Raw genomic sequence first — 6,320 nt, 5'->3', positions numbered from 1 at the left:
TGCTTGATGGAATCCAATTAGAATTTATCTTTGATGTAATGTCTATTCTGTGTATTTTTTGGTTTCTTTATTTCTTCTTTTCTCGACATGTTTGTTTTTGTTTATATTTTTCCTGTGCTGCTAATAAAAAACTTTTTTAAAAAAAGGATTGAATGGACACATTCATTTGGCTGCACTCCTCAAAATATGATACGTTAAAAATCATGCGAACAATCCATAGCACATTTTATCAACCTGCCCATAGAAGTTCCAAGGAACATCAAGAAGGCTCACAATCCTCTTTCTGCAGTTTCATCTTTTCAATGGGGTTCGATTTGAACTTGGGTCTGGTTTTCATCCAGCTTCTCCTTGTTAGTTTGAATCAAATCACTGTCATCTAGCCATTGCCAGTTAAAGTAAGTCTCACCAGCAGCTCTACAAGCAACTCTAAAATAGCAGCAACCAGAGCAACACTTCTACGAAGAAGGAGGGCTTGTACAGATAACACTTCCCCAACTGTTCTCACAGCACAAGGAGTGCCTTCTTCTACAATGCGCTGGTCATCAGTGTGGCTATCATTCAGGAAAGTCTCATCATCAACTTGCACACTGGAAATAGTTGCTGTAGGGCTAGAAGTGTTTGCATTTATATCCTCCTGCACTGTGAGAAGTTGGCCTGGTATATGAAGGTCACTATTCTAGTGAGCACCTTGCACCAGTCCAAACGACCCTTATGGTGATTGGTTGTAAGTCAACCTTATAGACCAGCTATCCTAGTGGTAGCATGGACAAAAGCAGTCTTAGGCTAAACTCAAGAGGGCATGTGAAGCCAGCTGTTTTACCATGTGCAATCCCTTTAATACCAAATGAAAGGACACCACACAAGTTATATATTATAAAATATATGTATTTATTACTAGAATAATCCCCTGTACTCTTTATGAGGACAGAAGCACAAGCGTTAAAGAAAGAACTTCATATAACATACAAAAGTTGCACAAATATGGATAGGCCCGGGTGGCCCCTAAAACCATATACTAAAATAGTGGTATAAGAACCACCTCATGAACAATGGTAAGGCCTAGGGCCTTGATAATCGCTGGGGCTACACTGGACTAACAGCAGTTAAGACGTAGGAGGCCCACAGGATGCGGGTGCAGTGTCTATAGGCACACGCGTGCACCAATAGAAATCAATGGTGCGTAAAAGTTACAAAGTTACAGTTTTGAAAGTCTTCCGACTGGACTAGAACTTAACCACTTAAAACTAGGACACTAGGGATGTAAATCTCTACAGGAGCACTGGAGTACCCTCGTTACCTCACCCACAGGAAGTGGGTGCATAGGTGTCAACCAGGAAGGAACCAGGCGATGTCGGGTTGCGATCAGGTGTTGTCGTGAAGTTTGTCTCCGCTGCCACGTGGACCAGGAAGGATCGACGACAACCAGGAGGTGGACACAGGCTGTCCCACGAAGGCTCTCGCTGTCAGCGGTGTCGGTTCTCGAATCAGAGTCAACAGGCCTTGGCAAATTAAGCCCACGCAGGAATCGGAGATGGCTTCTGGATCAGACCAGCAAGGTCTGATGGGCTGCTCCTTTTCAGGGGAGCAAGGGCCAGTCTGGAGCAACCAGACCAGCAGTGAAAATTCATAGGTTCGTCGTCGCAGAGGCCACTAGCCAACGGACAAGTGACCGGACAGAAGCATCGAGCAGGAAAATGCAAAAATGCCCCACGCAGCACTCGGTGAGTGTGCAGAGGTGATCTTTGGTGCAAAAGCTGCTCGGGCCAGGGCTTCTCAATCCCCAATGCACAGCTTCGAGGGTGCCTCAGGAGCTGCACAGGAAGCACTTTGCTGGCTTTCCAAGATGGCCGGTACCACGACTCACGTCGCCTCCACGGGTCTCAGCTTTGCTGGGACTGTGGATCGGGCTGGCGGATGTCTGGAAGTCTGGTTCTTGTCAGTCTCTGTTGTTCGAGCTCCGGCGGGAGCAACAACAAAGAAAACCTTTGAGCGCTGATGGTGCCTGCTTGCACAGGGTGGCCACTCCTTGACCACAAGGGAGATTCTTCAGTCTTCTACGTCGAGTAGGATGTCGAAGGGTCAAGAGTTATGTTTCAAAGTTTCAGTCAGGATGATCTAAAGACTAAGGGCACAGCTCCTACCTTTATTCCAAATCAAGGGGCTGGATCACCTGCTAGGTCCCTCCTATGGGTGGGACCCAGGAAGGGGGTGGTTACACCCCTTTCCCTTTGTCCAGTTTTGCGCCAGAGCTGGGGCTGGAGTGCCCCAGCACCGGTTTGAACTGGAGTATGCATGGGACACCTTGTGTGCCCCAGGCAATGTCTAGTCTCATTCAGCCCTCCCTGCCTCAATCCACTATCTCCTGTCTGGGGTGGTGATAGCACCTCCCTGTGACAGGAAACCTTTTGTCCAGGCCTCCCCTGCCGGAGTTTCGGTCAGCAGCAGGAGGCCAGACTTGTGTCTGTGGCAGGAGCATCCATTTTGTGATGCTGAGGCTCTGGTTGATTTAACCGCGTTTAAGGAAAGTAACATGTCTTCTCCCTCTAGAAGGGTGGAATGCTACCCCTGTCGCCAGGACTGGTGAGGGGGTAGTATTCCAAAGCGTATGACACCTTACACGACATGTTTTGATAAAGCCAAACCATAGTTAACAAGTAACCGCGAGGATTATAATGCACTTAAAAGTATATGGTATGGCAATATCCTAGAACAGCTATAAGGACATGGTTCCGAAAGCTGCAGACATGCTCAGCTCATGCTAGAGCACCATCTCACATAAAACCAAGCACTCTGCCTCCAGGATTGTTAAGGCCTTCATAGGAGTGACTTATAGGTGCATATGTGTCCAGATATAGGTTTAGACATAGGTATACTATATCTAAGCTAGGGCTTATTACACCACCTTGCCCCAGCTGAGTGATCAGCGAGTTGTGTCAGTTTGGATGGCCAGCCAGGGGTGGCAAAAGATATGCTGCAGCCCGTGGTAGGCCTTGGATGCACCTATGCCCTGGGTACCTATAGTACTCTGTACAAGAGCTCACAAGGTGACCCAATCCCAATTGGTGATGTACCTAAAGTACATGATTGTGATTTTAGAGCGAGAACAGCGGGGCTGTGGGTCTGATTAGCAGGCCCACAGCCACATTAAGTCGAAAACCAGTGAAGCAAAAAGAAAAAAGTGGGGTGACCATAGGAAAGCAGACCCTACTCTCCTACATGCACCATTTCCACCCAGCTTGAACTTGAGCCTCCTCTGCAACCATGGCCCAGTTGATCTTGAATACAAATATTAGAAAGGAAACTGCTTGCAGTGAAAAACAAATGAGAATTCCTAACCGCAGGCCTATAGCTACAAGTTTGGCTGCAAACATGAGAGAGATGCAAATAGGGAATCCAACAAGATAATATACAACAGCATTTAATAGTGCACCAATTTTCTGTTTCCCTGATCATCTCATTTTTCCACTGGCTGTGGCAGCAGTTGCTTCGAACAAATGGAAGGGAGCAAATATTAGCATAAGCTGTGAGACCAGTCTGACAATATCTTTGTCTCCGGTAAATATATATGCCACCACGTCTTGGGAGGATGTAATCAAAACTCCACTCATAAGGGCCCAAAACAATGTGCACAGCAAAGCTATACTGGCTGATTTTTCGCCTGCTGAATATTACCAGCTCCAAGAGCGTTTCCTACCGTAACACATCCAGTCATACTAAAGCCAACAGGCACCATGCAAGCTGCTATGGCCAGTTCCAGCATTATGCCTTGTGCTCCGAGCTCAGAGATACTGATAAGACCTGCTAGAAAGCCTCCAATTTCGATAGTCCATCACTCAATGCAAGCCATGAGCATGCTTGGAATACCCTGTCTTACAAAGGAATCCCATTCTTAAAAACAATTTGTCGACCACTCTCCCCAGGTTTCCACATATATTTTTCTGCACCAAATGAAAAGGAAAACCATGACAGATAAGCAGGTGTTCGCCCATGCAGAGCCTGCCACTCCAAGGCCCACCGCATACAGAATTATGGCATTGACAACGATGGTAAGGACATTTACAACACCGCCAGTTATAACCTGAGGCCAAATCACCTCCCTGATTCTGTAAATATCAGGTCTGCAGCTGAAAGAGGAACACTGCAGGAAGTGTAGGGATGAATATCATAACATACAGTGGCGTTAATCTGGTCACATCTGGATCCTGGTTAAGGAGTTGTAATGTTTGCTAAGTGTTAATAAAGGAGGCCCAGCAGGGGAAGCAGAACAGCATCAGAATAAGGATTCCCCTCTGCAGCATCTCCCAACTCGTTTCAAATTCTTTCCCCCGTAGGTCTGGGATATTAGGGTGTCACATGCGGAGGACAGTCCTGAACCAACTGATATTTCAGTAACATTTATAATGGCAGGCAGGGGTCACAGAGTCCAGCTCCACCTTTCCAAGATGTCCACAAAATATGGAACTCGTTACACTTATCAAAAAGTCCATGAATGTTGAAAGGATCACAGGTCCGGCTAAGCGGCAGAGCTCCCAAACTTCTGCCCATGGCTCCAGCGGGAAAACTCGGTGGAGCATCGGACCGCAGCCCTTACCACAGCTCAGGTCTCGGCTCCAGGACACAAGACCAGTTCCCAGCCCTGTGTTGCTCCTCTCAGAGTCCGCCATCTTCGCAAAATCGCTACCAGGACAGTTTGTTAGTTGCACATTTTCAAGGCAGCACGCTAAGAAATGCTCCCAATTTCGCTTCCCCGCCCACCCTTAGTTTGTGGGTGATGTTTGTGTCTTTTAGAGACATTTTGCAGAGAAATATTGTGCTTATGTTTCATGCAAAATTCATAAAAAACTTCCTTTTAGATCAAGACAGGACCTCACAAATGAGAAATGAGAGGGTGTCACAGAAATTGTTTGCACTAATATTAGTGAGTTGCTGCTGTGTTACTATATTGAAAACACACACCACTTCTTTTAGTTCAAAAGAAATTTTATTAAAAGAATAAAGGTGTCAACATACAATATATAAAATTAAACATAGGTCATCGCAATACAAAGAAGCTTTAAAGAAGTACATAAATTAAAATAATATACGGTAGAAATAAAACGCAATAAGGTGAGAAAAGTATACGATTAATACCAAAATAAAACAAAGGAATGATCAGGAGGATCATGGCAGTTTAAGGACTTCTTGTTGACATGGCATTGGCAGGCGAGAACTTTTGGCACCTATATCAATATACAAAGTAACAGATGACCATAGATTCAGACGATATTTCGCCATAGTTAAAGGGTAGACAAAAGAAGTATCCAACCTGTGATTGTGGCAGTCTGCATACCACAAAGCCTGATGAGAGATTTTAGAAAAGTCTTTCCAATTCTTAATAATTTGTTGGAAGGCAACTCCTAGTAGTAAATCAATAATTTTGACATTGGATGAGTAGTCATTCCAAATAGGAGAAAGGCTTCCCAAAAACACATGAGTAAATGAAAAAGAGAAGTTAGTGCCAAAAATGTAATTAATTTGAGACCATACACGTATCCAAAAGCTATACACAAACGAGCAGGAGAACAGCATATGAAACAAATCAGCATTCGGGATGAGCAAGTCCAGCAATTATCCGTTACCAAGGGAAACCGTTTATTGTTTGTGTGCTGTTGGCAGCTCTTGAGGATTTACGTATCTTTGTCCAAATCTTACTCCAGAAGAAATAAATAAAAGGAAGTGGTCAACAGTAACTAATGCCTCCCCCACACAGGATGAGGGGCGTTCTCCCCGGCAGGACGGCGAATGGATGACATCGACCAGGGCGGAAGAGGAGGGGCCTTAAGGATTTAAGAGGAGAGAATACCAGGAAGCCGAGACAGGAAACCTGGAAGTCGCTGAGTATTTGGAGAGCCAAGCTGCGATGGAGAGCGAAGACGCCAAGCCGACGGAAGAGGAGAGTCCAGCTGACACTAGGAGAGAGGACGAAGACGCCGGCGAAGATGACAACCCCGACGACTGGTGCGAGGATTGGTGGACGCCCCCGGGGATTGCCTTCACGCTGCCGCAACTCAGGAGAGTTGTGGCAGTTGCAGTAGGTGACTTGGGCGGGGGAGGGAACCTAAGGGTCAGTTCTAGAATAACCACAATAGGGGAGGAAGAGAGGGGTCACGGAGAGACACATCTCTGAGAGTGTGCACTACTTCGATCTTTTCCCTCACGCCTGGATTACCCATAACCTCAAGAGAGGGAGGCTGAGACATGCTCTGGGGGATATAATCACCTACTGGAGCCACGCATGTTGGTTCATTCCTTATTTCTTTTTTATTCTTGCTTTTGTGTGG

The 6,320-nt window shown here is 46.0% G+C and overlaps 1 pseudogene; it reads right to left on the bottom strand.

Annotated features, from left to right (window-relative positions):
• Nucleotides 1-376: 376 nt before the first annotated feature.
• Nucleotides 377-4,664, bottom strand: LOC147677627 (multidrug and toxin extrusion protein 2-like; annotated as a pseudogene).
• Nucleotides 4,665-6,320: the final 1,656 nt, after the last annotated feature.

The sequence above is a fragment of the Lissotriton vulgaris genome, chromosome 12 (genome assembly GCF_964263255.1).
Source record: "Lissotriton vulgaris chromosome 12, aLisVul1.2, whole genome shotgun sequence".
Lineage (NCBI taxonomy): Eukaryota > Metazoa > Chordata > Amphibia > Caudata > Salamandridae > Lissotriton > Lissotriton vulgaris.
Note: the sequence above shows the minus strand (reverse complement) of the source record. Positions and strands in the feature narration are given on the sequence as shown.